A 23,753-nucleotide genomic window follows, 5' to 3' on the forward strand; every position below is an offset into this window, starting at 1 on the left:
TATGATCACTGAAGTGGGCATACCCTGCAGGTTAACTAGTTTTAATTCAGCCTCTCTGAATGACTCAGTAACACAATCTCTTCAGGTGCATTAGGCTTTGTCATCTTGACTGTCCTACTCATACTTGAGAGTTTTAATTCACAAATGCTGAATCCAAGTCTACAGGCAAATAAACTAATTTACAGCATCTTCTAGCCTTTGCTGTATCTACCTGGAACCAGAAGTAAGGGGCAAATTTGGCTTCTCACCCATCGGCATGTCTCCTCACATAGCTGGCCAGTCTTAGCCTGCCTAAAGAGAAATGAATCTATGATCCTCATATGGATATTTTCAAGCCTGCCTTTATTAAAATGTATAAAGTTTCTTTCGCATCATACATTTACAAGAATGAGGAATGCAAGTCAGGCACTGGTGGCTCATGCCTGTAATCCCACATACTCAGGAAGCTGATTCCTGGAGGAACCATGGTTTGAAGCCAGCCAGGCAGAAAAGCCCACAAGACTCTACTGCTAATTAAACAGCAAAAAAAAAAAAAAGTGGAGATATGGCTCAAGTGGTATAGCACTAGCTGAACAAGAAGTTCTGTGTGCAAGCCTTAGTACCAGTCACTTCCAGGACTGTCAAAGAACAGCTTGGTTAAGTTAGCATCCCTATTCTGTCCTTTCTAGGGAAGGGGTCCATCCCAAGGGGTGCTAGATCAGAAATAAAGAGACACAGGTCTTCTAGCTGACAGACCATCCCTCATTTGAAAACTGGAAATCTTAGAGAAAGATCTCCCAGTACCAGGCTTACCAATGGAAGTTCTCTTGTGCTGATAGAAAAATTAATTCAGTCTTGCACTTGTCATGGTCCCTCACAAATGTGCTTTTCACATACACATTCCAAGCCTGTCTTTGAAAATTGGGCCCTCAAAGGTCAGTGATTGGAGCAACACTTTGGATGATATCACAAGACTCCCAGGGCGACGCTTCACTGCTTCCTCAGCATATGCCAGGGCCCATTTTATAGAGGGGATTTATGAGCCTTCTCTCAGTAGAGCGAGCCAAAGTTTTATAATATTCATTAAAAATCAGCACCACGTGTAATAATATGGAATACTGCCTTGCAGTTATAGGTGTTCAGGGAAACAGGGCAGGATTTCTTGGCCTTGGCAAGAGGTTGAGTTGCAGGCACCAGCACAACACTAACACAACCTTATTTTATTGCAAATGTTATGTCCAGCCTAAGTCCTAATTTAACTCTGATAACTGTAACCATCATCAAGCTTTCTTCTGACAAAGCAGCGTCCCCAGCGAAAGGAAGCAAAGTATCTGCAGACGTTATAGAAACCCGGTAGGCTGGCTCTTAATTAGCAATAGATGACACTCTTTCTACAATCCGGCCGCGGGGTCTTAGAGGTTCGCTCAGTGGGGCAGGCCCAGACCCACCTGAAAGGGATCCAAACATCCCATCACCAGTCGATGGGAGACTCTCCTTCCACCGCGCGGCCTCCAAGCATCTTTTCCAGCCCCTCCCCAGGGAGAAAGGATAGGCAACCCTGGAATCCTAGGTTGTGAGGTCTGGCTCCCTTCCCCGATACAGTGCTAGTGCTTAGGGCTCTTGGCTCATTCTCCACGTGCCGCCCTAACCATCACCACTAGCCTAGCCTAGCCGCACTACCACACACACACACACACACACACACACACACACACACACACACACACACACACACACACACACACACACACACACACACACACACACACACACACACACACACACACACACCCTTCCTTCTCTTTGTAGGCAGGGCCGGGCCTGGCCGAGCCAAGTGGTCAGCTGGGCAGGGAGGAGCGGGCTCTGGCAGCCGCGCGGCCGCACAAAGCCGGGAGATCGGTGGCCGCGGCGGCGTGAGGCGCGCCCCTTCCCGCGAGCCGGAGAAGCGCGCGCGCCCGCCCGCCCCGAGCCCTAGCCCCAGCCCCAGCCCCCCGGAGGAGCGCCATTCGCGGAGCGGCTTACGCTAGTCGCCGGGCGTACGGCGCCCCAGCGGCCGGGGAGGTGCGCTGCCCGGCTCCCGTAAAGTTATTGTGAATGGGGAGCGGGTGACGTCAGCGCCGAATGTCAACAATGTAGCGATTGAGAGTGTGGGCGTTCCGGGGAGAGCTCGAGCCGCGCGGCGCGGAGCAAACAGCGCCGAGCCGCCGCCGCCGCCGCCGCCGCCTCAGCCGCCCCAGCAGCCGCAGCCGCAGCAGCAGCAGCAGCAGGAGCCGCCGCCGCAGCGGCCGTGCACGCCCGAGCCACGGTCGCAGCCGCGCTAACGCGAGCGCCCACCACCGCCGCCGCCCGCCCCTCTCGCTTTCGCCCCCGGCCTCTCCTCACCCCTTCCCTTCCCCCTTCCCGTCACACTCGGGGGGCTGTGAACGAGCTGCCATGTGATGCGCGTCCCCCCCGCGAGCTTTCGGTGACCCCCCGAACCGCCCACCCGCGCCAGCTGCCGGGAGGCGGCTGCAGGCTGCGAAGACGCGGGGAAGAGAAGGCGGAAAAGGACGCAAAGTTCTCCCGCGAGGTGAGTCCCCGGGCCGCGGGCCCCAGCGCCCAGGCGGGGCGGCGGGCCAAGTTTGCGTGGGGAGCGGGTGCGCGGGGCAGGCGGGGAGGCGTGGGACGAAGTGGCGCGGGAAGGGACGCGCGGCCGCCCTCCCAGCGCCGGGCCCGCTTTGATGGCTTTTTCTAGGAACGGGAAGGGGGTGGGAACGGCGGGGCCGGAGGACGCGCGGCGGCGGCGGCGGCGGCGGCGGCCCCGGCGCGCTCACCCGCCCGGCTGTTTACGGCGGGCGGGCGAGGCGGCATTGTATTTTGCTCGGGTCGACGGGTGTTTTGGAACAGCGGCGGGAGGAGGAGGAGCGGAGGGTAATAAGTCAGGCGTGGGGAGGGCGGGCTGGAGGGAGGCGCGCGTCCGCGGGAGCCCGAGCAGCTGTCAGACCGACGGCCCTGCCCCCGCCTCCCCTACCCCCACATTCCCCGGACCGAAAGAAGCCGGGGCGTCCCGGTCCCTTAGCCCGCGAAACCCGCGCCGCTCCGGGCCGGCCGGGCGGCCTCCTCCCCGTGCACCGCATCCGCAACCGGCGCTGCTGCGCCGACCGCGCGGACGCCGCGCCTTAGCGCTCGGCTGTCAAGCCGCCGCCGGGTGGCCCCGACCACCGCGCCTGGAGAGGGATCAAAGCTCAAGTTTCGGGTCTCAGGAAGCAGCCCGGGGACGCGCGGGTTGCAGACCCAGGTGGAATTTCCTTCTAGCCCAGGGCCGGCCGGAGCGTGGGGTAGGCGCGGTGCACCGAGCTCGGCGCCGGGTGCTCCCGGTTTCTGAGTGACAGCTCGCCCCGGCGTCCCGCGGTACCCACCCACAACCTTCACTGCGGTCTCCGAGCCCGTAGCTTCACGCGCCCCTTCGATCTCCCCCCCCCCACCTCACACACACACACACACACCACCACCACCACGGTGGGTCTTCACTAGTGGGTGTTCCGAAGCCGAGGGCCGCGGAGGGGTTGTCCCAGGTGCGATGCCCACGAGCGTACTCGCGCGAGCATCCCTGCGACCTCGGTCTGGAGCCTGGAGGAAGCGGGCAGGGCAGGGTGCGTCTGTTTGAAGGTGCGTTTGAACTCCCGGCTTTGGGGGGTCGTGGGCACACAGGGGATCCCCAGCAAGCTTTGGCATGTAAGTATGAGAGTTTGACAACTTGGGGGAAGTTCCCGCCAGGCCGCAGTCCAGGTGGTTTGGGCTGGTGACTGGAGAAGGGGCACCTGGCTGCCTGTTCCCTCAGTCACTGTCGCCACCGAGAAACGAGAGGCACCAGGGCGCCCCCCCCCTCCCCGACCGAGGCTGCAGACTGTCCGCGGGGCCCGCAGGTGGCGAGCCTCGGCGGTCCTCCGGGGCTTTCACCTTCGCCGTGCAGTGCTGCAGTCTCACACGCGGAGTGAATTTCATCTGTTGAGTGTATTTAACTAAAAAGGGTAATTACTTTAGATTAAAAAAAAATCCTTTCCTGCCTAGTGGGAACCTTGGCGGAGATGATGCCTAATGAGATTTTTTTTCCTTTGGTCTTTGTCTGTTTAGAGTAAAATTAGAGATGTTAACTCTGATAACAGCTTCCTCAGATCATTACAATGTAACGTGGAGGAAAGGCTCGTGGAAGCTGCGAAGGCTCTGGCTGGCCTGACAGGAGCTGAGCTTGCAAGGCTGCCGCTTTGGTTAAGCGGGCTATTTCCGTACGGGCTTCTTGCTTAAAATGTGAGATCGCCCCACCCTGGTTCTCCGGCAGCTCTCGAGTAAACGGCAGTTTTCATTATTGCAGGTAATAATAAACGTGAGTCAAAAATGACATCTTGGTGGAATTAGTCTTTAGCTTGTAAGAGAGAGTGCTAAATTACAGTGTTGCATTCAAACGGCTCCAGTGAAAAGTCTGTCACCCTTTCCATTATAAATGCAGTTTTTTTTCAGGAGTTTATAATTTCAGCACAAAACTTTGAGATGGTGACAATGTTTTCTCCTTCAAGGATTCTAGTCTTTAAAATACATTAATTTCTCATTTGGATACTATTTGCTAATCCTGAAACTTGCATTCACAGGGGGGGGGGGTGGGATGGGTACCAGAGCATGCAATCATGGAATAAAACACTTAGGTTAGTATTTTCATTTGGATTTTAGAAGGCTTCAGGCTTGTCATTTGGTAGTCACAAATGTGCTGAATTCTTCTAATATCTGTCCAAGCTGCAGCTGGGTTGAAATGTCGGTCTGATGCATATGCTAGGATTATGTGGAAAAATACATTTTTCCTCATGCATACAAATATCTGAACACATAGCTAAATTATAAACACCCTTGTTAGTGATTGCTCAGGTTTGTGTGGGTTTTTTGTAGATTACATCTCAGAATCTGCCTAAAAGAAGAAGAGACAGGATGAGACAGGATGAAGGGAATGGAGATCTTCAAATTTTCATTTTCAATAGTGCCAATCCTGGGAAGAAGCCATTTATTCTCTTTCTATTGAATTATGCCCTTTGACTCAGTATCTTCAGGCAATTCCCTTCCAGCCACTCACCTCTGGCTGCTGTGTGAGAGGCTTAATTATTTGCAAACTGCCTTGAAATCCCAGGATGAAAGGCACTGGATAAGTGCAGAGTATTGTTATTCAGATATGGAATTTAATGATCCATTACAGTTCATCAGGAAAATGCACTTTGCCGTGATGGTAGGAAACGTTTCCACCTGATAGAAGGTAATAATAACTGCTTAAAAGTAGGTTCAGATTACAGATGAGACAATTAGCTCTAGCCATGTGCTCTTCCAATTTGTTGCAATTCATTTTGTGATCAAAGTGAGTCTCAGTGAGCCAGATGGTCAGGTTCATGTTCAAATCTCTCCTAGGCCAGCCCTTTGCTTCTGGGCCCACCATACAGCCAATGTGACTTAGTTATTCATTAGCAACTGTGAGCTATTCTTCAGAATTTGTAATAGAGGCTTCTGTGATGCCAACAAAAGGGCTCAGACCAATCTGTATTGTTGGGAGCAGTTTAATTTTACTTGGATTAACTCTCAGTGTCTCTGGTGTGGATTTCGCTTTAACAAGGAAGAAAGAGAGCCCAGTGGATCTGCTGTTTGGCTCCACTGCTATAGGATTTGAACCTCAGATCTCTAGGGATATGTCTGGCTTGATTGTTAAATGAATGAGAGAATACTTAAAGTCACCTTGCTGTTTATCTAGGAGTAAGGAGCAGGACCAGTTTCACAAGCATAGATTAAAACAATTGTACTTTGCCCCTTTCAGCTCATACCTCCTTTAACATTCTATTGTTGTTGCCTTTATATCTTTTTAAAATTCCTGAACGAGGGAGCTCTCATTTCTATTTTTATTGCACCCCCACAAATTATGTATCTGGTCTTGATGATGCGGTAACTACCACGCTATAGTATTTATTGTTGCCAACTGTTGCCAGGCAGGAATTGGTGGTAATGCTAGCTTTGTTTTTACCGTATTTTACGATTTTTTTCCCAAGAAGAACTACATACCCAGGTTATTTTCCCCTGTGAAATACCTTATTTTAAAATATTAGCCCAAAATTTGTTCTTAAATGTTGGCTGACGATACATATAAAAGCTAGAGCTGTCTTGCAGATGGCCCATTTCCCACCACTGAATAGCCCAGATCATCTTATTGTTTAATATTTGTAGATTTAGCTATTTTCTAAAAGGTAGGCACCTGATGAGTAATTTGTGAGTTTCTACCAAATGGATGGTTACAACTGTTAAGAAAATAGATTTAAGTAAAACAAAAGTCTAAACCAACACCGAGTCTTCTCAGGGATTGAAATCTTTCTCTCTTTAAGAGAGAATTCAACCTGAAAGGTTAAAGATTATGTACCATGAACACAGGATTACCCTTTGTGGATAAATAGTCCAGTTTTGAACCGCCCCCTTCTATTTAGTTATTGACTAGTTGGGGTTACATGGATGTTTAATGTCTGAAGACTTCCATGTGAGTTTAACATTAGAGAACACATTAAAAACAACATATTCGCATTATTGAGCGTTCACATTGTGTCAGATAGTGCTAACTACCCTCATAGCCAACTTAGAGGAGCCCTGTGAAGAAGGCGATTCTACAAGATGGCATGATTCTAATCAGAACTTTGTTGAATGCAATGTGTGATTTTTTTTTTGAGTGGCTTTCCCAGGTTGGATCTATAATGTATCTCTGAGTATGGTTAGCACTGTAATGTAACATAGGGCATAACATATTAAAAATTTGGTCCCTGTCTTCACATCCATGGAACAGTGGCCAGTACAAGACATGATATGGTTATCAACATCTGAGGTTTAGGTACCTGACTGTCCACCTGCCTTTCCATTCCTCTGCCTGCCCCAGATGGATACTTAAGAAGCTCCTGTGGCATAGGGCCCCACTAGAGGCACTTGAAGTTCAGAAGTTAGTGCTGACTGCAAACATTGAAATTTCTTTGGCAAAACATATGAGAAGCAGAGCCATATTAAAAAAAAAAAGGCAACATCAAAGCAATGGGGAAGAGGAAAAGAGTTTTGGATGGTCTGACAATGTATGACAATATGTTTAATAAATATTTAAATTTTATGCAAATATTTACAAATTAGTCAAGTCAAAATTGAAACTTGCTGTGAGCTAAACATGTTGTAAACTCCATTAAGTTGCTTAAAATAGTCAAAATTGAGACTTGCTATGAACTAAATATGTTGTAATCTCCATAAGATTGCTTGAAACATAATTGACCATTTTCTTTCTTTTTGACCTGAGAGATATTTTTATAGAAAAGGTATTTGTTAACTAAAGGTTTTCCTTCAAACTTCCCCCTTTTTTCCTTTGTTACTTTTAAGTGTCTACTTAGAACTTGAACTTACTCTTGTTATGAACATGCTACTCCATTAAATCAGAAGGTGTCCCGATAATTTTACCACCATGTTCTTATATCAAGGACAATTTTATTTCTAAAGAATATGTAAATTGATTCTCTTTCTACTAATGGCACTATTTTAAACATCGAATAGGAGTTTAGTGTTTGCTTTTCCTTGAGCTGTTTTCCCTCCAAAATAGTAAATCTCCCCATCTAAAAGCATTCACATCCTAGTTTGTTCTAGTCACTGGAATTACAGCCAAAATGCCTCTGGGTCTTCCCCAGTGACTTCCTAATCATGCTTCTGCAGTATATTCCCCTGGTTGACTTCTCTTTTGTTCCTTAGCCTGATAATGATTTGTCCTTTGCTTCTGAGATGTGTCTTTTTCCTCCCTGACCTTTTTGTTCTCTTCCTGAGGGCTGTATGACATGCTGCTGCTATATGCTGAGAGCCTGAGCTTGGTTGCCAGCTTCCTCCCACCTCTGTGTCAGCTTTCATCTCCTCCTTTCCCCAGCATTGAAACCCCCCACTTTCTAGCCCTCATACTTCTCATTATTCTCTCCATTGTTCCTAAGATTGTGGCTGGCATGTGTTCAACTTCCCAGTGTCTTTCAGAAAAAGGTATTGGAGTTTCCAAGTTTCCCAACACTCAAGACTTGCTCAGTCATCTCTTCTCTATGGCCCTCGTTAGGCAAATCCTGCAAGACTTTCCTGCAGACCATAATCTTGCCTATAGAAGGCTTAATTAGGCCTTTGCTTTGGTGCTTAAATTTGGAAGACTTCAGCATGGGGATTTTTATTTCACAAGTATGAAGACAAAATGAAACTGCATTTTTAACTTTATAAATGTCCACAGATCCCTGGCAGCTTTGATTTTCATCCCATTCTGTCTCTTGTCAATGCTACAAATGGACCAAAAAGCATCCAGAAAAGCTGTTCTGTAGAAACTGATGCCTCATGCATTTATTCCACATACAGACTGAGTATCTTATCAATGCTAGGTGACTGGAGTTGCAAGTAGGGAATACACTCAGTCCTGGTGACTCATGAAGCCCATCATCAAGTAGAAAGGATGGCATTAGACAGTTAGTGACAGGTGAGCTCATTAAAACATCTGTGGCAAGGCACCCATGGCTCCACCTGTAATCCCCACTATTATCCCAGACAGAAATGTCCATTAGACTCTTATTTTCAATGAACCACCAAAAAGTAGGAAGTGGAGCTGTGGCTCAAGTGGTAGAGCACTAACCTTAAGCACAAAAGCTCAGGGATAGCACCTACACCCTGAGTTTAAGTCCTAAAAACCACACACACACACTTCTGTGAAGGCAAGGTATGATGAAGGGAATTTGACTAGTTGGGAGGTTGGGGACCCCCACCCACCTACCAGGAATTGAGGAGCGAGCTTCAGTCAGGTTCACTTTAAATCTTGAGGCTTGCTTTTCCCAGTAGCTTCCTAATCCTATTAATTTCCTACTCTCCTTGCCCCTTTGGAGTATTGCATAAACCATACCCCTGGGGCCATTTTGGCAAATAATGGTTCTTGTTTAACAGAGTCCAGAATTGATTTATTTACCTGAGTCTTTAGACAGAATTGCTAATTGCCCAAAGTACCATTTAGTTCATTTTTGTACTTAGAGAAAGTGCAAGTGAATGTTGTTACTTTGAAGATATGTAGGTGGTTTGGGCAATAATTGAGTGATCATAAATTCCATAGATACTGCCCCTAAGCAAGGATCTTAACTGAAACTGAGTTTGGCTTTTGTCTAAATCCCCCTATTCCCAGAGAGGGGGGAATCTTCATCCTCTACAGATCTAACATGGTTACTTAGATCTTTCTTGGAAGCACAATTTAGGAATGTTGGGAGTGTAACTACTTAAAATAAATTCACTATACTATTGCTAAGATTCCTGTATCTTCTTTTTATTTGATGACAGCCAAAGAGCTTCTGTGTGTTTCTTACATTAGTTCAATCCTCCTAACAGCCCAGAGCTAAGTATTGTCATTAGAAGTTGAATTCCCATGTCACCCAGCTAATGAGTGAGAGAGCTGGGATTGGACAGTAGATGTTTGCCTGCTAGAGCAGGTACTCTTAACCATCACGATATATATAATGTCTCCCTCCCCACTTCTTTGTCTAAGTAACAGGTCTCAAAAGAGGAAAAGTAGGCCATCTCACTCTAAAGTACTTGATACTTTGTTGGCATCTATGTGAAAGAAAATATTGAAAAATAATTTCTCAGGGAAGGAACCTGATTGATCATATCTCTAGTCCATTCAAGGATCAGAAAGTGAAAGTGATGACATGAGAAAGAAGACATAAAGTAGACACATCATGAATCAATGGCTTTGTCCCCAAGGCTTATCTGTAGTCAGACTCTTCCATTGTTAAGTGAAGGATTTGCTTTTTGCTGTTTTCAGTGGGAGGGGGGGAGCATGTAAGAGACTATTCCTCTAGTCGGTAGAGCATTCTATGCTAGAGGAACAATGCTATAGGAACCAATTCCAGTAGATCTTCTAATTGGAAATACTAACTACCAGTCACAGATAAAAGTAAGTAACCTTTGTACTCATTCTAGTCAATTTCAGGAAGAGATTATGTTGGCAGATTATTATGTTGCAACTCCCAACCAGAGATTTGAATGGGTTTGAAGGACTCAGGGAGACATTTGTTTTGGCAGTGTCCCCTAATTACCTTGGGTTTACAGGGTCACTGTTCAAAAAGCTTACTCAGCTTAGTTCTGCCGGACAACAACTTGTCATCTTTAGTCAAGAGGCATTATTCTTGGGAGCTGCTTAAACATTAAGCATACTTTTAAAACCCAGTATGGGAAATGATCAAATGTACAAATGAACGTACTGTGATTATTTTTTAGCATTTAGATCAAAATTTTGAGATGGCTAAATGGGGAGATGCTTAGTGTGTCAGTGTTGGAGGTTTTAAATGATTAAAAAAATCAAGCAGATGAGTGCATAAAGATTTCTATGCAAACAATGATGAGCTTAAATTAAAGCTGCTGATTTAGTGTGAGAATTACTTGCATTGATTTGTAGAATATCTATATGGGCTCAAGATTCCATATTATGCAAATGAATAAGCCCTGAAGAGTCAAACTGAAAAAAAATGAAATTAACTGCAAAAGATATTATTACCCATTCAGCAAGAGGAAAATGTAGCCATACTGCAATTTAACCCTTACTTTCCATGCATCCCTCTGGGAAGATGAGCATCAGGGAGGTTGGTCCTTGTCTTAATTGTAAGGAAGCAAGGTTTGCTACCAGTTATCCCAAGTTCTATTTCTGTCCTTGCTTCCTAAGCTTTGTGTTGTCCTGTCTTTTACCACACAATGCCCTTAACTAATTCCTGTCCTTCTCTTTCAAATCCAATCTCAGAAGAAGAGGGTTTTATGAACACAGTTGTACTAGGATATTAATAGATGTGCATACCCAGTACATGACTTCTTTGAGGCATGAGCATATTAATACAAAACAAAGGTAAAGAAGAAACACTCTCAAAGTGGGAATCTTTCACAGTAGTATTTCACACAGTGGTAACTGAGTAGTTGGAGTGAATTTTTCAATAAAGAAAAAGGGTTGTTCATAAACCTAACGTTGGGCAGAGAGAATAGACAAACTGACTCAAAGCTACAAACCACAGTAATATTCAAAAGTATAAAAGACAGGTTGGGCACCAGTGGCTCAAACCTGTAATCCTAGTTACTCAAGAGGGGTTACAATTACATGAGCAAGGTAATGAATACATTTCTTATCAAGCATTATTGCCTCCTCCTTTGTTTCCCCTTCCCATCCCTGCCCTCCCATCTCCCCCCACCTTGCACTCCACCCCCCCCTTTATTTCCAATTAACCACCACAAACAACTGGAGGTATGGCTCAAGTGATAGGGCAACAGCCTTGAGCAAACCAGCTAAGCAAGAGTTTGAGGCCCTGAGTTCAAGCTGAGTTCACCCTGCCAATATATAAAAGGCAGATATCAGATTTTAGTGATACATCTGTCACCTGTGTAGGAAGACCGTGTGTTATATGACATCTAAACAAAACTTCAGGGGAAAGCCATGTGGTCCAGATCAGGGATTTGGTCAGTGGCAGTGACCTCAAAGATCTCTGTCATCCTTGAATGTTAAAATTTGGGGGAGATCCAACATCACCCTGCTTTCCTTCCCCACAATTTCATTGTTAAGAACTGAGTTGATAAACTTATTTCTAAGTTGGTGTGCTCCAAACTGTTAGCATGTGGTAGCAGTTGGATGTTAGGGGAGATGGATTAATTAATGGAACTATGCTTATTCTATATAGAATTATTTGTGAATACCTAGCTGTGAAGAGTCTGAATTGCCTTGATACCACCCTTTCCCTTTCACATGTTCCTGTGGCAACCATGCTATGTTGAGTTGATGGCGCCATCTTGTGCTGGCCCATGGAACTGTCTGCTGGACTTGTCAATCGCTCATGGTCTTGCTGAGGTTCAGTTACCTGACCTTTTTCTGGGGAGTGCACTGTCCTAGTGGAGATATATCTCGAGTTCCTACTTTCCCTCTGCCTTTGCAGTATAATTATTCTTGTGTCTCCCTTGCTTCCAAACTTCATTTCTGTCTTCTCTCTACTATCCCTCTTTATAACTTTCTACTCGTTTTTTCTTTTCCCAACTTTTGATTAGGTTTATTTGAACCAAAAGAAAAAAGTTCCCCTTACCTCGTCAGTACTCCTTCCTAATAAATATAAATAAGTTCATAATGATACTTCATGCTAAAGTAAGAGAACACCATGTGTTTTAAAGTGAATTTAACCATTCAAACCACACTCTCACTAAGAAATTTGGTGTGATAAGATACAATCTCAACCTCCAGGGGCTAAGGCAAGACAATTATAATTCAAGTTCTCCCTGGGCTATTTAGTGAGACCGTGAGTTAAAAATAAAAAAGATCAAAACAAACAAATCTTAGTTAGAAGACTGTGTTCCTTGTTCTCTGCTGATTAGAGATTTCTCTAAACACAATCAAGAGGACTTTCCCTTCATTAGTATTGGAAATGTTGTTATGGTGTCCTTTTCTACCTTTTCAATTCCAAATGGAAGCTCTCACTGACATTTTAAAATTGGAAATGTTTCCATGGATTGTCCTGGGGTGCCAGCTCATGGGCATGATAGTTTTACTGTGGGAAATGTGTTCTGAGCTCCAGATGGCCAGTTTTCCTAGTGGCTTTTGGATCCTTTATTAAAGGAGAAAGCAGATAAAAGACATAAAGTTCCTTATTTGCTCATTGAACAATGTGGGTTGGACTTGAATCCGTGTACAGGTTTAAATCTCCCACATTAAAGAATGAAATTTAAATTTCCACTTATGTTAAGCATCTTGACATTGTGGGTTTGAAAGTAAGTCCCTTCTGAAAAACAGGAACTGTGCTTGTCTGTTACCAGTTCTTGTGGTCTATTCGGCAACTATTTTGATTTTTCAGAAGGGAGGAAAAGCAGTTAAATCTAGTCCAAATTAGAGCCAGTTAAAATTAACTGGCTCATGAGATTTGAGTGCAGCTGTTGCTAACATTGGAACGCTGAGAGTGAGGTGTTTGTTTATTACCAATATTAATTACTATTAGTGTTACTTCTTTTTCAGCATGGATTATTTGGCTTTTGGTCTAACCTTGGAATGCAGGAACTGCAGTAAAAAGGATCCCAGTGGCTGATTCTCTTGCACACTGTTTTTGTGTCCGCTGGGTAGGTGTGTGCATCTTCTGTATGCACGTCATTTTAGCATGTCAGCAATTTCCTTCCGGAAGCGTCTGCTGACTCACTGGCTGCCCTTACAGCACTCAGCTGGCCTCCCTGTAAACTGTCCCTGTAGCAGCCATCCTGTGAGCTTTGGCTGGGGCCTGGGCCAGCTGTTTTTAGAGCTCCTGGCTGTTGAGCTGGGTGCCCTTCTCCTTTCTGTAGCCTAACACAGCCTTCTACTTGTTGGATAGAAAACAAGGCAAATTTCTGACTCTCTTGGGACTGCACAGAGAATCACATTTCTGGAAACACTTCAGGGAAACTGATTGTCTAGAAATCTTTAAGCGGTCAGGAGAAGGAAATGCCATATTTCCTACTCAGCACAGAAAGGACTTTGCATAAACCTTTAGCCTAGGCTTTCTTGGTGTAACTGAAACCTGACCCACTTGTCCCTGTGGGAAGCAGGGCAGAGAGTGGGAGGGACCGAGTCTCTGTATGATGACAGCTTTTGTTTATACCCTTAGCATGTTTTTGATGCAAAAAACAACAACAAAACAAAGCACCTGCCCTGGAGTCATTCAAAAGCTGGCTTTTATTTTTTTGGGGATGGTTTCTCTGCATCTTTCCTAGTTCATTTTAGCTTATTTTCATCTGAAAGAGTGAAAGGTTGCTTTTCTGAGGTTTCTGTATAGACTTCCTTTTGATGACACAGTTGATCAAATCATCCTCAACTCTCTTGAGAAGGATGATTAAAGCGAGCTCAGCTGGGAAGAAAAAGCTTATATGGGCTGAAGAGTTCTCTCTCTTTTCCCCCCTCCCTCTCTCAGCATACAGAAGCTGCTTAAGCTTCTTTGACCAGTAATAAAGAAAAAGCCGCAGTGACTGGGTAACATGATGTTGATGGAAGTTCTTGGTTTCCGCCGATACAAATGACTCATCAGTATCAATCGAATTGTGATTTCTAATAATAACAGTGTAAGACCTTCAAAACATGTGGTTTTAGCCCTTGCTCTTAGTGAAAGGTCGGAAAATATTAGTTTGAGCTTTTTTTTTTGCTTCTGACCTCTTAATTTCACCCAAGGTATAAAGTTGTTTTTTTTTCGTAGGTGTGATGACCCTATTGTTTTTTTTTTCTTTTTTCATCTTACTGTTTTGAGTTTCGTTATGATTGATGAGCCTAACGCAGATCCTTTCATCACTTAGAAATCTGTGCACTAAGCATCTCCTGCCAGCGTTGTGTGTTTTGAGGGAAATGTGGCTGAAAAGCAAATCCTTCCAAAACGCAGAAAGGAAAAAACTGGTACAAGACCATGCTCCACCAAGCTGCTCACCTCCTACACAGCCTCTATTGTGGATTGTGGAGGGCTGTGGGATTGCTGAGTAGCCTCTTGCCATGTGAGTCACCGTCAAAGGATTCCAAGGGGAGGGAGGGCTAACAGAAAATGCGAGTTAGCGGAAATGGCAGTGGAGAGGAGCACTGGGCAGGAAAGAAGTGAGCCACCTCTTTTCTACAGCTGGCCAACTATCCACAGCAGCCCTGAGCACTCCTGCACACCCCAGCCAGCTGGCTGAGGGTCAGTTTGCAGCCTCTTTACATCTAAATGTGGGTATCTTACTCTTTGTTTTAGTTTGCTTGCAGTTCGCCTGACCATCAGTGATCTGTTTGCTCTTTATCATAGTGGTCTTACCTGAGAACCTTTATGTATTAGGTACTTAAATGTTTACATTTACCTTTCAAATTACTTAACCTGTGTGTATGTGTGTATGCACATGTGTGTGTGCATGTGCACTCACGCTCCTGCGCGTGCGCGTGCGCGCGCGCGCGCGTGTGTGTGTGTGTGTGTGTGTGTGTGTGTGTGTATGTGTGCATGCATGAGTGAATGCGTGCATGCCTGCATGAGCACTGGTACTGGACTTGAACTAGGGCTACTCAAGGCTGGTACTCTACCAGCTGAGTTGCACTTTCACTTCCTGCTTCTTTGGGTGGCTAATTGGGGGTGAGAGTCTTATGGACTTGCTTGCCTGGATTGGCTTTGAATGGAGATCTGAAGATTTCAGCCTCTTGAGTAGCTAGGATTATAGGTATAAGCCTATAGCACTCAGTATAACTTTTAAATGTTCCCGTCATTTTCCATTTGCCTCAGACCTATTAGAACAAGAGGCTTTTGCACCTGACTGCTGGACCTGGAAATAAAACTCTTTACTCTTTTTATCTTTTATTCCCAGATATATTCAGTAACAAGGGATACTCAATAAGGGATTGAATCTGTTAATGAAATAATTGACTCCCTGATCTCTTCTGCTTTAAAACTCACCCATGAGTCATTTGACGGCTCATCCTAACTACTTGGGAGGTAGAGATCAGGAAGACAGTGGTTTGAGACTATCCTGTGCAATAAGGCTATGAAATCACATCTCAACAGAAAAGGTTGAATATCATAGTAAGTACCTGTCATTCCAACTATGGTAAGAAGTGTAAATAGGATTGTAGTCCAAAACAACCCCAGCATAAATAAAAGACCCTATCTAAAAATAACCACAGCAAAAAAAGGCTAGGGTGTGGCTCAAATGGCAGAATTCTTAGCAAGCACAAGGCTATCATAACCACCAGTAAACAAACAAACACATAACCTGTGGCTTCGTGATAACAAAACAAAACATTCAGATTCCCCTAACCTGTTACTTGAATTTCTTATAGCTTTTTGTTGTCCTGTGATTTGAGACATATTTTTATTTTTTACAGTTTCCCTGTAGATGAAGTTCTCTGATTTTAAAATTATTTCTTGAACAAATTCATCACTAATATATTGGAGATTCTCTGTTAGACACAGAGCTCTCTGTGTGTACTCTAATACTACTGTAAATTACAGTCCCTGGCTGGAAAGAATTAGTAGTTCTGTCTTGGTGATGATATCCAAGGTAAATTATAAAGCAATATGTAGCCCAGGCCCAGAATGGACAGTAGAGCAGAGATAAGTATGATAGAAGCTGGGAAAAGAGAGCCAGTAACATTTGAAGAATAGAAAGCTTTTAAAGGAAAAGTTGGAAGTGTACATGGCCTCATGATACTGTGGTCCACCATATGTAAAGCATGTATATGAAACAATAAGCAAAAGCCAGATATAATACAAAAAATGATAACTATACATTCATAAACTTAAATATGCATTTCACAAAAGAAGAAAGCTAGTAAATATATAAAATATATTCAGCTTTATTAATAATCAAATACATGCCAAATAAAGCCATAATAGCCTACCATTTCATACCGTCTGGATTGGCAGACATTTAAAAACTGACAATACCATGTGTTGGTGAGAGTATAGATGAATAGGCTCTCATATATAGTGGCACAATTACATTGGAACTTGTTGAACTTGTCACAATTACATTGGAAACCAGTTTCTTATTCTCTAATCAGGTCCACCCTACAAATAATGTGTAATCTAGCTATCTTCCCCAAGGCATACAACCAAGAAAACCTTTTTGCCTATACACTACAAGATATATCAACAACAGTTTTGACTTAAACTTGTCCATAAAAACTATTAAAACAACCAAATACCCAATCAACATTAGATTGAATAGACACCTTTTGCTATACTCTGTACTAGGATACTATCTGGAATTTTAAAATGACCTAATAAAACTATATGTAGGGGGTTTAAGGCAGTATTATTGTGTTGTGAAGAGCAATTATTGTATTTGGGCTCGAATGTTGGTAGTACGTATGACCTTGAGCAAATTTATTAACTTTACTTTCCTCATCTATACATTATGGAAAATAATTCTACCTGATAGAGTTGCTAGGAGGAATAAATTAGTTGATATTTGTGACACGTTTAGGAAGGCAGCGTGCATAAAGTTCCAGTTTGAGGTCAGTCCATGCAAAAAAAGTTATGAGACTCCATCTCAATAGAAATAACTGGCTATGGTGGTATGTGCCTGTCATCTCAGCAATGGTTGAAGCATAAATAAAGGATTGTAGTTCATATTTTACCAAGCAAAAAGCAAGACCCTATTTAAAAAATAACAGCCAAAAAAGGTTTGGGACATCTCACAGTGCAGAGCTCCTGCCTAGCAAATGCAGGGCTCTGAGTTTAAACCTAATATTGTGTCATCCACAAAATAAGAAATTCAATATGTCTCCCCCTCACCATCCAACTGAACCGGAAATTGCCTTTGATCAGGATTTCCATGGAGTTCACATACTCTCAGACATTTGTGAGGCATTGGTTAAACATTTCTAAGATCTTTCCTAATTCATAAGAATCAATGCTGTTTGGATAAACTGCATATTGAGCTGTAAATTACCACTTGATATGGCAACATTACAATTTAAATCACCTGAGTATATTGTAGGCCCTAAAAGCCAAACAAGTATTTATTGATGAATTTTTAAATGAATTTGTCCATTTTTCTATAATGTAAAAGTTAGGTTACATATATATTTGAGCTACTATTGGAATTAAAATAGGATAAAATATTGTTTTCTTTTTAATAAAAAAGGCTATATTTTTAAAAGCTTTGACAGGGCTACTTTTTCTTATATTTATAAGAAATGTCAAAGTAGATTAGGGTTCTGGTTATCTCTTAAGTATACCTCAAGTAAGCATTTAAATAATAAAATATCACTGAATTCATTGCATTTTATAGTTGGTTTTTTCTTGTACATATTCCATATTTTGACCTTGTGGGAACCTTTGAAGTTTGAATATTTTATAATAATTCCATACCACACCCTTTATCTTTCAGATGGATCTAAAATCAGGCAAGTAAAATAATTTTATCTTTCCCCTCTCAAAGATATGACTAACTTAAGCTCGTTTATTTTTTCCCTTAAATATTTAACTGATGCAGTTCAAGTGGAATCCATGATTCATTTAATCTTTTCCCCTTCATGTAGTTAGTCATTTGTTCTTTGATGTCCATAGCAAAACCAGTACTTAATGTGATAGTCATAAAATTCCAAAACACAAATGTCTTAAATGACTTAAAATGAGATATGAAGTAGACTTCACTGTATGGTAAAAATGAGTGGAGAAAACTTCTCATGATTAGGTACTTGTTAAGGCTTTGTGACCATAAATGTGACCATAAATGTGACAAAGGGGCCCCTACAGTCTTAGACATGTTAATAACTTTTGTGCATTATAATGTTTTACTTTTAGCTTAGCAAAGTTTCCCTCCCTTCTTATAGGATTAAACTCTGTCTTAATGAGATTCTTCAGGGTTTGATTTCTTAACCCATAAATGATTGGGAACAAGTGTTACAATAGCTAATAACGTAAAATAGTAACTACTTACTGTAGGATAGAAGGCTAGACTTTTCTGGCAGATTTTGTGTTTGTTTGCTTCATTCATTTATTCATTTACCCTGGGTCTCTTAGCACACCTATACAAAGCTCTTGGCTCCGTGCTCTGGGAAGGGCATCACAGGAACAGCAAAGTCCCATGTTCTCAGAGTTTATAGCTTTTTGACTCTAGAGGTATCCTAAAACTGTTTTGTTTTTTGTTTTTTGTTTTTATATTTTGTAAGTTTATTTTTAGAAATAATGTTGCATCAGTTTATTTTATTTAATCACCATTTTAATTACTGGGATTGTGAGATTGGCATTGAATCTGATGACAATTAAACAATCATTTGACATATACTATTTATTTATATATATTTATACATTTATTTATTTGTGGTACTAGAGTTGTTCTTATTCTTGCAAAGCAAGTGCTCTAGGACTTGAACCATGATCCAGACCTTTGTTTATGTTATATTATAATAATTAAAAATTGTCTTTAGTTATACAAAGGATTTTTTGAGATAGGATTCTTACCAATTATGCTTAGGTTGGCCTCATACTCACAATCATCCTGCCTCTACCTCCCAAATAGCTGGGGTTTGAGTATGAGTTACTATGTCTGGCTTGGCTTTTGCGATAAGGCCCCAATTTTTTATTTTTTGGGGCTGGGCAGGCATAGACAAAAATTTCTTCATATTTCAGCCTCCCAAGTAGGTAGACAAGCGCCACCAAGCCCAACTTTATTTTTTGATTTTAAGAGAAAAATGTAGCAACATTACTAGAAATTGCTAGTGTTTATCAGATCTTATATATATATATATATATATATATATATATATATATATATATTTTTTTTTTTTTTTTTCCTGAGATGGCCTGAGCTCTAGCCTGAACTATTCAATATAACAGTCACTGGATCACATGTGGGTTTTTTGTGCATTTGAAATGTGGCTATAGTGCAAACTCAGATGTAATGTGAACTACACACTAGATTTCAAAGGACATAAAATATTTTTGAATCATTTTTCTTATATTGATTGCATGTTGAAATGGTAGTATTTTGCATACAATAGGGGCAAGTAGAAAGATTACAGTTTGGCCTATTTCTCTTACTTTAAATATGGCTACTAGAAATTTTAAATTACACATATTTCTATTTCAAAGTGCTGGTGTAGAATCTAAAGACTAGAGATTGCAAGCACTCAGAGGAAAGAAGATCAGAGCTTAGCAGAAGGCTTTAGAGGTGAGATACCAACAGACCCACTTATTGTAAGGAGAAATCATAGTCTGCACCTTTGTCCTACTTTTAGAGACACTTGCTTTCTTGTACTCACAAAAAGAGCATTGGCTAGCAAGCATTTAATACCTACAATGTGCAAGATATTGCACAGGATTGAAATAAGTGTTACATAGACTCCTGTTTTTAGGGGAAAAATACAGCCTCCTGGGGAGGCATGATCTAAGCCTATGTCTTGTTAAATCATGGTTTGGGAAAGAAATAGCCGTTCATTGCTCTAATCCAAAGTTGTTCCAGCAGACAGATGGAAGAGGCACTAATGAAAAGGTGTTTTTGAGGAAGAAATGGTCCCCATGACCTGGGAAAGTGTTCCAGGAAAGAATGGCTTGACCAGATTCTGACAAGTAGGCAGAATTTTAGAGGATAGGCCCAAATTCACAAGAGAAGCAGGACGTGATGCAGAGATGAGAAAGGTGAGAAAAGTGGGAAATCAGAACAACTGAGCAATGAAAATACAAGATATCTAAGTAGACGGACTTAGGAAGAAATACAATGAGAAGGCAACATCTGATGGGAAGATTTCATTATCAACATCTCAGATTAGAGGTTGGTCAGGATGCTTTAACTTTGCTTAGAATAATAATATAATACTTAATATATAATACAATAATACACTAACAATACAACATTTGTTGTGTACCTTTGATTATTAATTGTACCTTTGAAAATTAATTGTAGCTCACCACTTAAGTTTAATAGAATCTTATCATTTTAAAGTATTCTTATCAGTATTTCAGGCAATTGTGACAAGCCTTTGTACAGCCTTCTTACTTCACAGACATTAAGTATCCTGTCATTTGATCTTCTCTGTTGGCTTTATTCTACAGGAGTGGAAACTGGGAACAAAGATTGAATAATTAATGGTAAAATTTGGAATTCAAGCCAGCTCTTAAAAGTCCATTTTACCATGATGAGCCACTTAAGTTTTCATACCTGTAAATAAATTCCTTGCAAGAAATAGCTAATTTAATTTAACTCTTTAATTGAATGATAATATGCATAAAGAAAAATATGTATATTATACACATTCATCATACTGGTGAATTTTCACACAGTGAGCACCCTGATTTCACCAGCTGTTGAAGACACAGATGAAGACACAGAACAGTATTACACTCCAGCTCTCCCTCAGCTTCTCTCTAACAACCACTATTTTGATTTGTAAAAGCCTCAATTTGCTTTGCCACGTTTTGAACTTTATATAAGTGGTTATATAGCACAAGCTATAAGATATTTTTCATTCAATAATATGAATGAAATGGTCAGATTCATTCATGTTGTGTATTTTGGTTGATGTCGATGTTTGATCCTCCATGCTATATAGCATTTCATTACATGACTGTATTACCCCACTCTGCCACCACCCCCCCCCCGCGTTTATCCATTATATGGTGTTCCATTTGGGGCCATTGTGAATAGCACTGCCACCAAACATTCGAGAACATATCTTTGAACACAAGTGTGCATTTATGTGCATTTTTGTTTTTTATTTATATATGGATAGAATTACAGAAGGAGCATAATTTAATTAGATGCTTTTAAGAAGCATGGATTTTAAACTTTTCTTGTAGATGAGGCTGAAGTTTTACCTTGTAATACACTTTTGAGGACAAGAGTGAACGCTTGAAACTGTTAATCTCTCAAATGCTGTATCAAAATATATTAAGACAGACACTATGGAAAGATCCAAGGCAAAGGACTTTTATTACCCTAACATTTCTGGAAGAGAAGATGAATGGGAGATAGTAAAAATCTTTCATCTTGAAAGAGTTTAGAGGAGCTAACTCTGAAATACTGAATTTACATTGCTTAGGTGTCTCTTATGGTTATAGTTTTTTTTCCCTCCAAGAGAAGTTCTTGCAAATGATGGTGGGAAATTAAGATGAGTTTAGTTCCAGGATGGCCATTTTACCAGGGTAATAGGGGATGGGGCAAATGGCAGGAAATTCCATTTTAGAATTTATAATAAAAACTATAGTTCTCAAAAACATACAGAAATTTCCTCTCTTGCTTTGGGTAAATCTACAGGCAGTAGAATTTACATTCTTGTAAAAAAAAAAAAAGAGGGGGCAATTACAGATACTATAACCTGTTTTTTTAGAAGAAAAAAATTAAGTCAGACTTTTACCCAAAGGCATCCTGTCTGAAGGAAATGTGGTTCTTTGGGTTTGTCAGCACAAAAGACTTCAGTGTCTACCTTTAAAGCTTATTAGCGTTAACTGATCATTTAAAGATGTATATCTTAAAGGCTGGGGAAAAGACTAGGCTAGAGTACTTTTCAAGTACTCTAGGCCCTGGGTTCACTCCTCAGCACCGAAAAAAAGATGTGTAACTAGTTATACTTACAAGCATTATTAGACTTAGGAGGACCAGGCAGAGAAAGACAACCTCCACTTTTGATGCTCTAACTGAAAGTGGCTCTGTATAGTTACATGTGAAATGGTAATATGTGAAACATTTTGCTATAGTTACTTTGACCTCAGTGGCCAAAGAACATCAGAGATGCGATTAGTAGTAAATTACAATTAATTTAGAGTAGAGGGATATTAACTTAGGACAGGGCTTTTAACAGCCTAACTGTTCTAAGAAGATATTCCTTGTGTTTGTAGACAGCCCCTGCATATTGTTATAAGTTTGGTGATGTGAGACTGCTCTGACTTCCAAACAGTGGGTGTAGCTTGTGTTATGGGAGCATGTTAAAGAATCACATTTTCTCTAATGTCCATTGATAATTTGTTTGTTTATAAGCTGCGGTCAGATTTTGAATTTATTCAACTTTTCTTCTCATTTTCCAGCTTAAATCTAAAACGAGAGCATCCTAGGTAGGTAAAGGGGAAAACCAAATTATTTTCAAGTCATATTTGAAGAGCAGGTGTGTTCTCTCACAATAAAGTGCAGGTGCATTCTAATTTAGCTGCTTAACATGGTGATAAAAATTATTCAAGTGGAACAAAAAATTTTTAAATGACTTATAAACAGTTGTTCTTAATTTTTCTCTGTTCTCTCCACTTGACTTCCATGGCTTTTGTGAATTTCTGAAGCAGCAACCCCTTTAAAGAACACTGCTCTGAACATGTGAATTCCATTCATTCAATGAAACCCAGGCTTTTCATGTGTAGGACAATGTGGGGTCATAGGGTCATTGGTCTGTTCTTTGTCCAGTCTGATTCGAAGTCCTGGAACAGGACTCTGCTTTGGGACCCAGTGACATTTCCATTTGTCATTGAACAGTACAGGCAAGAGCTACAGCCCCCAAGAGACCACCACTTGGACCTCACCCACTACCAGAGGATTTGCTGCCTCAGCCTTTCAAGTACCCCGAGAATCTGATGGTGATGTTTTGTGTAGTGTTATCAGTGTTGGGGTGTTTCAAGGGATCTCCCCTTAGCTTGGCTTTGGGTCTTGGTGATAGAATCTAAATAACACAGGTTACTCATCTCAAGTTGAAAATCTCTCCCTTTTCACATTGGTGCTTGTGATAGAATGTTCTGCATTGGCTGGTTGTCTGTGCGTACTTTGTGGCTGGCGGAGATGCAGCTGGAAAGTGTGTGGGGGTTGTTGGCTTCCTCAGGCTGCCACAGGTGGTCAGGCGGAGGCGGGTGTAAAGGTGCAGCCCCCACTTCCTTTAGCTGGTCTTGTAAGTCTTGGAGCTGCCACCTGAATACTGGTGGCATGGCTGCCAGATTGTCTCGCTGGCGTTTTTATCTTGCTTCTGATTTGCTTGTGGAACGTTTGGTTTAAAATTCCCTTTTTAAGTATTAAAAAAAATTACAAATTACTCTGGGTGGCAATTCTTTTTTTCTCTTTCTTCTACATGGACTTTCTGGATTTTGTGAAACAAATCTTAAAAACAACAAGAAAACCTTAATATCATATAAAAGTTAGAGAAGGGCTATATGGATAAAATATTCCCTCCTTAGAGCAAGAATAAAATCAGCCATGTTCTTGGCAGATTATGTTAAAATGAATTTTATAATGGAAGTACAGAGTTGTTTAGAGTACTCCCCTAGACTTGGAAAAGGCTTCTTTTA

General features: G+C 41.8%; 1 protein-coding gene across 2 annotated transcripts in view; it reads left to right on the forward strand.

The window, feature by feature from the left end:
• The first annotated feature begins 2,355 nt into the window (after positions 1-2,355).
• Positions 2,356-23,753, forward strand: part of Bach2 (BTB domain and CNC homolog 2) — a 351,042-nt gene continuing 329,644 nt past the window's right edge. For both annotated transcript variants that reach the window (XM_070010786.1, XM_070010785.1), the window contains exon 1: positions 2,356-2,548. The gene's annotated coding sequence lies outside the window, so the exon portion shown is untranslated. The remainder of the gene's footprint in view (positions 2,549-23,753) is intronic.

Source organism: Dipodomys merriami, unplaced genomic scaffold (assembly GCF_024711535.1).
Source record: "Dipodomys merriami isolate MVZ:Mamm:240054 unplaced genomic scaffold, mDipMer1.0.p SCAF_8, whole genome shotgun sequence".
NCBI lineage: Eukaryota > Metazoa > Chordata > Mammalia > Rodentia > Heteromyidae > Dipodomys > Dipodomys merriami.